This window comes from Mus caroli, chromosome 9 (genome assembly GCF_900094665.2).
Source record: "Mus caroli chromosome 9, CAROLI_EIJ_v1.1, whole genome shotgun sequence".
In the NCBI taxonomy this organism is placed as follows: domain Eukaryota; kingdom Metazoa; phylum Chordata; class Mammalia; order Rodentia; family Muridae; genus Mus; species Mus caroli.
Window position 1 is genome coordinate 79,919,208 of NC_034578.1, and position 11,189 is coordinate 79,930,396.

Consider the following 11,189-nt stretch of genomic DNA (forward strand, 5'->3'; position numbering starts at 1 on the left):
GAAGTCTCAAAATCCTGTGGCAGGTGTCGTGGGTAGCTGGCAGGTGTCAGCAGACCCTGCACTCAGATTTCAGGCCGGATTTCTGCCTCCCCAACCAAAGCAGTCTCAGGTCCCGCAGGATTTGACTGGAGCAGAAGCTGTGTTTCACTCACCAGAAGTCTCAAATTCCTGTGGTGGGTGTCCTGCGTAGCTGGCGGGTGTCAGCAGACCCTGCACTCTAGCTACCCAGGTGCTGTTCAGACCGGAAGAGGCTTGTGGCCCTAGTCAGGCCAGTTTTCTGCTTCCCTAACCATGTTCAACATTCTTAATCATCAAGGACATACAAGTCAAAATGACCCTGAGATTCCATCTTAAACCAATCAGAATGGCTAAGATTAAAAACTCAAGTGACAGCATATACTGGCAAGGATATGGAGAAAGAGGAACACTCCTCCATTACTGGAGGAATTGCAAACTGGCACAACCACTCTGGAAATCAATCTGGTGCTTTCTCAGAAAATTGGAAATGATTCTACCTGAAGATCCACTCCTGGGCACATAACCAAAAGATGCCAACGATAACACAAGGAACCATGCTCCACTATGTTTATAAGCAGCCTTATTAGGAATAGCCAGAAGCTGGAAACAACCCAGATGTCCCTCACTCAAAGAACGAATACAGAAAATGTCATTCATTTACACAGTGAAATACTATTCAGCAACTAAAAATGAAGACATCATGAATTTTTCAGGCAAATGGATGGAACTAGAAAATATCATCCTGAGTGAGGAAACCCAGACCCAAAAGGATATGCATGGTATATACTCACTTGTAAGTAGATATTAGCCAAAAACTAGAGAATATCTAGGATTAAAACCTACAGACTATATGGAGTTTAACAGGCAGGAAAGCCTAAATGAGGATGCTTCAATCCCACTTAGCAGGGGGGACAAAATAATCATGAGAGGCAGAGGGAGGGAGGACTGAGGTGGAAGAGGGGAGGGGAAGGGGAAAAGGGGAACAGGATCAGATATGGTGGGAGATATGTTCAGGAGAGAAGGCCAGAGGGCCAGGAGAATGAATGGAAATACGCAACCCCTGGGGATGGGAGATGGGGGGACCCTCTAGAAAGTCCCAGAGACTGGGAGGTGAGAGTCTTTCAGGACTCAATGGGGGTGATATTAGCCAAAATGCTCAAGAGTGGGGAGAGGGAACTCAGAGTCCACCTCCAGTAGATAGGCAGGGCCTCAAGTGGAGGGACAAGGTTACTACTAACTCATAGTCAAAATTTCTGGCCCAGAATTATTCCCATCTAACACAACTGCAGGGACAAAAATGGAGAAGAGACTGAAAGAAAGGTGGTCCAGGATCAGACCCAGCTTGGCATCCATCTCATGGGGGTGGGAGTACCAAGGCTTGACACTATTACTTATGTTATGATGTGTTTACAGACAGGAGCCTAGCATGGTTGTTCTCTGAGAGGCCCTACCAGCAGCTGACTGCAGATATGGAACCATTGGACTGAAGTAGGGACCCCTATGGAGTACGGGGGAGGGGGAGCAGCTAGGAAGGATTGAAGAAGCTGAAGGGAAGGGTGACCCCATAGGAAGACCAGCCCTCTCAACTAACCTGGACCCTAGGGAGGTGCCAAGCACAGCCCCTGGTTAGAGGCCCCTCTGTTTATAGCAGAGGACTTCCTGGTCTGGCTTCCCTGGGAGAAGATATTCCTAATTCTGAGAGAGTTGAGGCCCTAGGGAAGGAGGATTCCTGGAAGGGGGAAGCACCCTCTCAGAGGCAAGGGGGACAGAATGAGATTATGAAATGAGGAAAGGGGAACTTAAAAGGGGGCAACAGCTGGAATGTAAAGAAATAAAATAATTTTTAAAAAATCAAGTTTAAAAAATACAAAATATATTGCAAATTAAAAGATACCTGGAGTTAATTCTATGAGTCATTTTCCATTGCTATGGACAAGAAAATGATGTGATAAAGAGTTTTAAATTCATTTGATATATGAAACCAAGTACTCAAATGCTTGAGTGCATTAAAAAAATCAAAATCAGCAATTCAATGATTTTCTTTTCCTCCTTATTAGAACAGTCAGGAGTGAGCCTGCTAAGATGGCTCTGTGTTGTTGTAGCTTGCTCTGCTGGTGGCGTCTAAATGAATTAGTGAGTCACAAGTCATGGAAATCTCCAGGCAGCTTTCATCTCCTGTCAGGAGGAGGAGCTGAGTCAAATATTACTAATTTTTTTGTTGTTGTTTTAGGTTATCTTAGACTCTTGTGTTCTTAGCTGCATATTTGCAGGCTTGCTTTTTAATCTTTAAATTACACTCCTAATATATTCACTTACTCTAAATTCTTTGATGACCCAAAGTACTCCAAAAGGAAAGCTAAAATATCCATTCTTGTTTGAGACATCTGTCCTCTCAATTTTAGCAAGTTAGATATGATAGGTTGTGATGTTAATGGCTTATTAATTCCATATAAAATTCAAGTGCACACTCAAGCATGAATGTACACGTCTTTTGGTGGTTTGCTGTTTCTCGAAGGTCAGCCCCATGAGATGCCAGCTCTTTCCTGAGCCTTCCCCAGTTGTTTTCTGAATCTGTTCCTTTACCATCAAATCCAACCAGATTCCTGCTGTGCCTGAGTTTTCATTTTTGATAAAGTTCAGCAAGCCCCAGATTTTCATCTGGAGATTATTCATTTCCAGCGGGTGCAATACAAAACATGTCTATGTCACAACATGAGTCTGTCAAGAAGACCAAGTGTGGGCGGAACGCGATTTTCTTGTGTTTTCTGTAAAAGTCTCTGAAATGTCCCATGACTAAGAAATTTATGTTAGTGCAGGATCCAGGAGTGAGGGCAGACTTTTCTGCCTGGCAAGAACCCTTCAGCTTCTGGAAATGTGTGTTACTACTGCTCGATTTGGCTTGTTTTGTAAACTAACAGATTAAGCCTCACTGAGCAGTTCTTCTGAGAAATAGAGAGGAAGGAACACCTAGTCAGCAGCATCCTGTATCTATTTACTTGAAGGCTGTGATATTGAAGGAACACTCACTTACATAAAATCCTTTGATGGTTCGAAAGCTAAAATATCCACTCTCATTTAAGAAATTTGCCCTCTAAATTTTGCAAGTTAGATACAATAAGCTGTGGTGTTAATGGCCTTATTAATTCCATATAAACTTCAAGTGCACATAGACACATGGCAAGTGCACATAGACACATGGCAAGTGCACATAGACCCATGGCGATGTAATGTTTCAGACAATGTTTCTGGAAAGTATCATTGCCTGGGATGTAGGAACCAGTTCCTGACTTTCCCCGTGATTTATCATGGGAAATGATGTCTGTAAAGGTTTTGGGGTCAATGTTTTTTTTTTTTCCTCTCCAGAGTATTTCATTATCACTGGACTTCCCAGACTGATAAGTGTTTGTTCACATCGCTTATAGACTTCCTTACTTTGGAAGGTGTATTTTTTCTTTGGCCTGAAAACAGGTATCTCTGACTTCCAAACTTGGCATTAAGAAGATCAAATCTCATCTCTTACCTGCTTGCATTTCATTTCTATTTTGACCATGAGATATTATGAAGAACCCATGAGCCTACGAATCCCATCAAGAAATCAAACATAAGCAGCATTTCCTAGGTACCCCTGTTCTATTTGGTTCTCTCCCCAAAGATAAATATCATTCTGTTTTTTAAGTATAATATTACATAGAGCCCCTCAGACATATGTACTATTTTGCATCTTTAATACATATGAAATTTATTATAACCACGTGTCCTCTTGGGAGACTTTACAACCATAACACTATAATCATTTCTTGCCCCAAGGTACAGAAACTTGATGGAAACATACATGTGCTTTGTGAGGATTCTCATTATACACACCGCTATAGCCAGCAAGTTCTTGGTCAGCTAAACACTCACATGTAGAGATACACATGGCCATTGCTTGAACAATGTCCCAACTATAAAAACAAAACAAGACAAAAAACTAAACTATAGTTGTTACTGTGTAACAATGAATAGGGCAAGGTATACTTTGTAATCAAAGGTAAATCTCTAATGCCTTATCATTGTTTAGCATTATATTGTTATGATGAGTATGTGGTGCCAGAGATCAAATCCAAGACCTTGTGCAGGCTAGACAAGTTCCCTCTCAGTGAGCGATACCCCTAAGCCCACCCTTTGTTAAAAGGGAAAATTAATATTATGATGTCATTTGTGTTTTAATATAATTTTCATTCTGCAGAGTAAAATGGAAGGAGAGGGAGCCAATGACAATGACCATCTCTTGAGTGAGGGGAAGATATTGAATTGCCGCCATTAGTTTAACTCTAACCAGAAAAGTCTAATGTTAATTGATTATTTAGAAGTGCAAACAGGATTTAAGTTATACGGGAAAAGGTCAATGTAACATTTTCAGAGCAGCTAATAATACTGTGGCTTGAAGCAAGAGATTAAAACCATCTCAGCAAATGACTAGCTTAAATAACTTCAAGGAGAATAAATAGGATGGAGGACTAACTCAGTGTCTGTGTAAATACGTACTCAATTCCCTTACGTCTGCAGTGTGTGTGTGTGTGTGTGTGTGTGTGTGTGTGTGTGTGTGTGTAAGCCAGATGGGCTCTGTCAAGCAAGAAAAGTCCCCATCAGCCAACCAGAATGTCAGGGCTCACCCAGAAGACAAAAATCAATGATCTTAGATTGACAAGAGCTGAAGAACTCATAAAATATGTGCATGATAAAACCACCAAGATGTCAAGATACTGAAACTCTAGAAACAGAGGGAACTGATTTAAAAAACTGGATAAAGCAAGACAGCAATAAGGAGGCTGGTAACTTAATCACCAAGGGAGTGCTGATGGTGAAGTCAGAAAAGCAGCACAAACCTGAGACCAAAGTCCTCTAGATGAGTTCCAAGGAAAAGTAAGCCAGCAGCCAGGGAAGAGTACCAGAGGACGCACAGGTATCCTTTAGAAAAAATGCAGCCGAACTTCAGGGCTGTGGCTACCCAGGATGGTGGAGCACTGAGCTAGCTGCTTCCTGGCGGAGGAAAGCCCTTCTCCCTAAGCCCTTCTCCACCCTGTTGCCTGCCCCATTCCCACATGACTTCAAGTGAAGCTTCCCAGTGAACAGAGAGTACTCCTGGCTTGATAGATCCCTATAATGAGCTCAGGGGAGAGAAAACTACATCAGCTGCCAGGATAATGTAAAAGAAGGAAAAGCAGAAGAGAGGAGGAGGAGGAGGAGGAGGAAGAGGAGGAAGAGGAGGAGGGGGGAGGGGGAGGAGGAGGAGGAGAAAATAGTAACATTTTTCTTTTTCTTCATTTCTTTCTGTTTTTTTCTTATCTATAAATGGATTTTTAAAACTTGGAGTATAATGGCATAAATCAAGAATTTGAAGTTGTGTGTCAGTATGAATACCACTCCTTGAATCTGTGGCAGTATGAATTAGATACCCTAATTTCCCCCCTATACATTTTCTCTGTTTCCTGGAGAATTAACCTCTAGTTAGATTCAGACTAGCTCTGCTGTTGGTTACTTTCGACTAGTAAGTCTTCATTTCTAGATTGCACTTTGGATTAATGATGTGAAAACAGAGTTCTCATTTAGACTGTACTGATTTTCTTCAAAGCAGGGCTTCCCATTTCCATGCCTGGAATACAAGTTCTGCTTTCAGAGACACTGCTGGTTGAGAAGGGCAGGGGAACCTTCAGGGTGGGCAGGTGACCTTTGAGACTGTGTGTCTTAGTTAGGGTTTTACGGCTGTGAACAGACACCGTGACCAAATCAACTCTTATAAGGACAACATTTATCTGGGACTGGCTTACAGGTTCAGAGGTTCAGTCCCTTATCATCAGGGTGAGAGCATGGCAGCATCCAGACAGGCATGGTACAGGCAGAGGGGAGAGTTCCACATCTTCATCTAAAGGCTGATAGGAGAAGACTGGCCTCCAGACAGCAAAGCCCTTGCACACAGTGACACACCTACTCCAATAAGGCCACACTTCCTAATAGTGCCACTCCCTGGGCCAAGCATATTCAAACCACCACACTGTGTGGTTGAGCAAAGCAGGTAAGTGTGGTCTCTAATACCAAATCAGTGAGAGTCAAACTCAGACTCTGCCATACCTGGCCATTGGAAAAGTTACCAAAAGAATTAACTTATCAATACACCGGAAATATAGCTCAGTGCCTAAGAGTGCTTACTGCCAAGCACCCACATGGTAGCTCACAACTTCAGGCCTCCACTAGCTTTTGCACATATGTGATGCACAAAACCTCACCAAGAGGCGCACACTTAAAAGTCACTAGAATTTACTCGTGTATACGTTTTATTAAGTGGTGTGCATAAGTCAACCCAACTCGGCTTTTTAAAGATTAAGAGAAGATTTTTAAAAAGGTCTCTGGATAAGTTTTCTCAAATATCAAATACAGGGGCTGGAGAGATGACTCAGCTAGTGAAGTGCTTGCTGTGCAAACATGAGGATCTCAGTTCAGATCCCCAGGATCCGTGCAAAAGCCGGGCATTGGCAGCATTGGGGAGACAGAGATAAGCGGATCCTTGGAGCTTGCTGGGAAGCCAGCTCAGCTCAGTGGTGAGTTGCAGGCTAGTGAGCAATCTTGTCTTAGAAAGTATAATAGAAAGCAATTAAAGAAGACAGCGGATATTGGGTGTCTGCCATCCAGGTATACATGTGCACAGCACACAGGGCTGCTGTCCTTAGAGGAGCTGTGTCAGTGCTGGAGGAGACCGGGAGGCATTGACCTACATTGTCACCGTCATATTTTTGATTACTCAAATACCTTAAACTGAAGCCAATCTGGTAGCAAAACCAGAGCCAGAGACTTCGACCCTGTATTTGGAAAGATGAAGGTAGTGTTTTGGAAGATAAAGTCCCTGAAGCACAGGGAACTCTAGTGTGTTTCAAATAATGTTTCTAATTAGATTTATCTATGCCCATGTATTTATTCTTCTGAGGGTATTTCATTGAAGCATAATTTTAAGAGTCTAAGGTATGTGCATAAATGTGTGTGTGTGTGTACAGAGAATAAAAAATGACATTATGCTATTTGAAACTTACAAAACACATATTCATGCCTAGAGAGACATACTATCGAAATCGCCACTCTTTGTTCTAGGGGGAAACATTGTAACAACTCATTTCATTTGCATTGATGTAAGATGAACAAGTGTTGATTTTGTGCAGAAATGATGTAAGAAACCAGTGGAGCCTGAGCTCTGGGCAGATGGCACATGGCTGCTTTCCCTTCAGGGCTAATATATTTCATGTCGTCTTAGGAAAGAAGTTAGAGGGGTTTCATGGGGGCCAAGGAAGCTAGGGAAGAGTGAGGAGAACCCAATGCTTCAAGTGTCAATGTCACTAAAGTATGTCCTGGGGTGAGGTCAGCTGGCAGCAAGGATCACCGATGACTCTTAAAGGAAGCCTGGCAGGGGAAAGGTTGAGTCTGGCACCTGGCATTCTTTCCAGCATTTGGGATGACTGAGGAATGAGTGCGTCTGGTCATGACTTCTCTACAATGATCTAAGCATCACTTAGATGGGACAGGGCATGATTTCTGCCTTTGTCCATATTAAAATGCTGTTCTGTCACAGAAGAGTTATAACTGAAAATCCCAGGTTGCCAGTGAGGCACAGTATAAACTGGATCAGGGAGGCACGAGACTGCTTCTTTTTTTCCTCCGGTGTGGGAGGAAGTCACTCTCACAGCAGCAGAGGGAGTGGACAATTCAGGTGTTGGACCTGACATATAAAATGCTGGGTTCTTTTATTAAAGGCAGAAGACAACACTGTAAATATAAATTAATATGGTTCATTGGGATCCCAAAGCATCTGCTTGGGTGGTTACAGGTCAGTGAGCCTCTGGTGGAAGGGATGCAGAAGTGGCTGCCTTCCAGAATGCCAGGTGTGGCAGATATGTTGTGGGGTTTCCATGTAAGTGAATGGGATATTTCCTTTTACCGCAGGCTAGCGGGGATGACAGCTGCCGAGAACCGCACAGTGAAGAGAATGCGATGGTACTCAGTCATACTCTTTATCTATTATTATATTAGTTATTCCCTTTCCTATTGGCTGGTATTGTATGATACTCCTAACCTTTATATTCCATATCTCAGTGTCTCAGAAGATCATGGCATAGGTGACAAACAGTGGAAAGCATGAAACTGTCATGATAGCACTTTGCCACCTTAACTTCACTTTCATTTTTTTTTAACCTACCTTGGCCCAGATGTTGTGGTGCCATTTGAATTTACCTCTTAATACACTTTCCAGTCACTGGCCCCCGACTTTTCTAGAGTACTGCAATAGTGGTAGGAGATTTCACTGTGGTCTTTCCCTTACCTAAGTTTCTCTGCAATGCCGATAGGGGGCGCCCTTCCAAGATTTAGATCTAACTATATCATCCTGTTACTTCTTACTTGCTAACCCGGGATCTGCTCTGTGGAGAAACAGCCACTAGAGTTGGTAGCTTTACTTTCATTTGATGCGTTCTTAGTGTTTACTGGAGGAAAGCCCAAGTTATAGGTGAGACTCCAGGCTTTGCTACTTCTCGCGCATGATCCAAGGAGAAAACACCATTAGTCACTACTTAATTCACTGCCTCCCTTTCTAGTATTCTATTTTAACTCCATTCTACTAACCTCGCATTGTTTGAATAATATTATTTAGTTTCTTACCACCGTTCTAAAATTTTGTCTTTAATAAGAAAACTTTTGCATTAGAGATTAGCCATCTGTCATCGCATCTCATTTTGAATAATCGATATGTTCCAAAGAACCACAGGCAAATTTGAATGTAGTCAAAACGAGAAGCAGGTATTGACACAGAGCAGAATCTGCTTATAGCTGGCTTGAAGAAACAAAAGGTGAATTGTTCCTCAGTTGTGGGTCTTTAAAAAATTCTGCCTGAAAATGGCAGAGCCTCCGCACAGAGGTCAGGTGACCCTGGCACTCTGTGGATGAGGAAAGTGCACATTGCATGGTGGGTGTCCTTATCGTCCAAGATGCTAACGACAGGACATCTGTGTGGGTTGAGGGATTCAGTTTCCTTTTTAATAGAAAAACATTAGAACAAGACTATGGGAAGCTGGCCGTGTGCTGGGAAACCTGGCTCTGGGTCACCCGAAGTCAGTGTTTTGGGAAGGTGGGTTCAAGCCTTTGCTTTTCTTATAACAAGCACACCATACACATGAAGCTTGTGCAGTACTGACCAGGACTCCAGCAAATCATCTTAACGGAATATTTGGGGGCTGTAGAGATGCCTCCGGAATTAAGAGCATTTGTTGCTCTTCCAGAGGACCCCAGTTCAGTTCCTAGCACCCATGTTGGTCAGTTCACAACCTCTGGTACCTACAGCTCGATGGGACCTTCTGGCTTCTGCAGAATACACATGAAAGACCTAAATACACATGAGAGATACACACACATTCCTAAGTTAAAAAAAGGATAAGTATTTAATATAAATATTTTGAAAGAGTTATGATTCTGCCTCACATTGTTATTTTAATTAAGCCCCCCAAATGATTCTTCAGAATATAATAAGTAGCACTGAGAAGACTATGACACTCTTCCGGGACTCTTTTCTTCTTATTATTAAAGATTGAATTCTTATTTTTCATTAAGTATGTGTGGGAGGATGTCAGGCACATGAGTAAAGGTACGGTACATGGAGGCCGGAAGAGGGGGTTAGAAGCCCTGGATCTGGAGTTAGCAAAGACTGTGATCTGCAGAACATGGGTGCTGGTAACCCAGCTCGGGTCCTCCGGAAGAGCAGCAAGCACTACTCACTTCTGAGCCATGGCTCCAGCCCGACTTCCAGAGCTTTTATGAAAGAGAGAAGGGGGTTGTGGTGGAAACAAGAACAACAACAATGAACGTGGAGGTTATGTATGAATTGTACAAATGTTGTAATGCCACTTATAATTCATAATGTTAAATAAATACCTTATTCCCCAAACTTACAATCTAGTAGAATTAATTAATCAATTAATGGCATCATTTTATTATTAATTAATATCAGAAAGGTCAGAGTTAGTATAGTATACAATCCAATTTTAGAGATTTATAAGGGAGAATGAAGCTAATTCTATTTAGAAAACTCTTGGAGGGCTTCCTGGAAGAGGTAGCATGTAATCTAATAGAAAAATCCAAAAGGACACTGATGTTCTCAGGGTTTGTCTTCACCTGGCTGTTTTCATGCCATCTTATCAACACCAGGTGTTAGTGTAGTCACCTCACGAGTCACAAAGACTAATCCTTAAAGAAATACATTGTTAATTATAGAAAGGATCAACCTAGAATGCACAGCATCATTTCCTATTTCTGCTTTCTATGATGTACATTATAGGCTTCAAGGTTCTCCATTTGTATATGAGTCATATTCCATTTTATTCTGGTACAAACACTGCTTTGTGTCCGAGATGGGTAAAGTCCACTTCTGAGCCTGTGATGGGGAAAGAAGATTTCTACTAATCATTAACAACCCATCTAAAAATAATTTTATTATGTATGAAAATAAAAATTATGGTTATTTCTTTGTTTAGTCAGGGTAGGAGAATATTAAAAGACGATGTATGTATTCTTTTAGGGAAAAGGTGGGTTTAGAGAGTAATTCTAAGAGCCTCACCGTGATGAGTTAATGTAAGTTGTGTAATGCAGGTCTCTTGCTTAGGAGGAGAATGATTTCAGTGTGTGCGTCTCCCAAACTCCAAGTTAGCTTTACGTTCGGAAGCAAGTCGTTGGCATGGGGTTCATCAGTGTTAGATCTGTCTTGAATAAGTCGTGGAAGAAACCAGTAGCATCTCTGAGCTTAGACATGCGCTGAAGCCTTGAGTCAGCTGATGGGTGACTTAATTCTTGATGAAATGTAACTGATGACTGAATTCACATGACTGCCTTCTGGGGACCTGGCACTTGAAAGGTCAAGTGCCAGGAAGAGATGAATTAAGAACTTCTTCTTAAAATACTAATGTTTACATATAAGTGCATATTCTATGTTGAGTATATTCCCACCCTGTGTTCTCACTGTGTGTTCCCACCCTGTGTTCTCACTGTGTTCCCACCCTGTGTTCTCACTGTGTTCCCACCCTGTGTTCTCACTGTGTGTTCCCACCCTGTGTTCTCACTGTGTGTTCCCACCCTGTGTTCTCACTGTGTGTTCCCACCCTGTG

The 11,189-nt window shown here is 42.2% G+C and overlaps 1 protein-coding gene and 1 long non-coding RNA gene across 2 annotated transcripts in view; both read right to left on the bottom strand.

The window, feature by feature from the left end:
- Positions 1–11,189, bottom strand: part of Hmgn3 (high mobility group nucleosomal binding domain 3) — a 121,682-nt gene that overhangs the window by 99,608 nt on the left and 10,885 nt on the right. The gene's annotated exons all lie outside the window — the stretch shown is intronic.
- LOC110301118 overlaps positions 9,586–11,189 on the bottom strand; it is a 9,250-nt gene continuing 7,646 nt past the window's right edge. Inside the window, exons 2-3 of the long non-coding RNA XR_002378684.2 lie at positions 10,204–10,275; positions 9,586–9,840 (exon numbers count right to left, since the gene is read on the bottom strand). This is a non-coding gene — a long non-coding RNA (uncharacterized LOC110301118). The remainder of the gene's footprint in view (positions 9,841–10,203; positions 10,276–11,189) is intronic.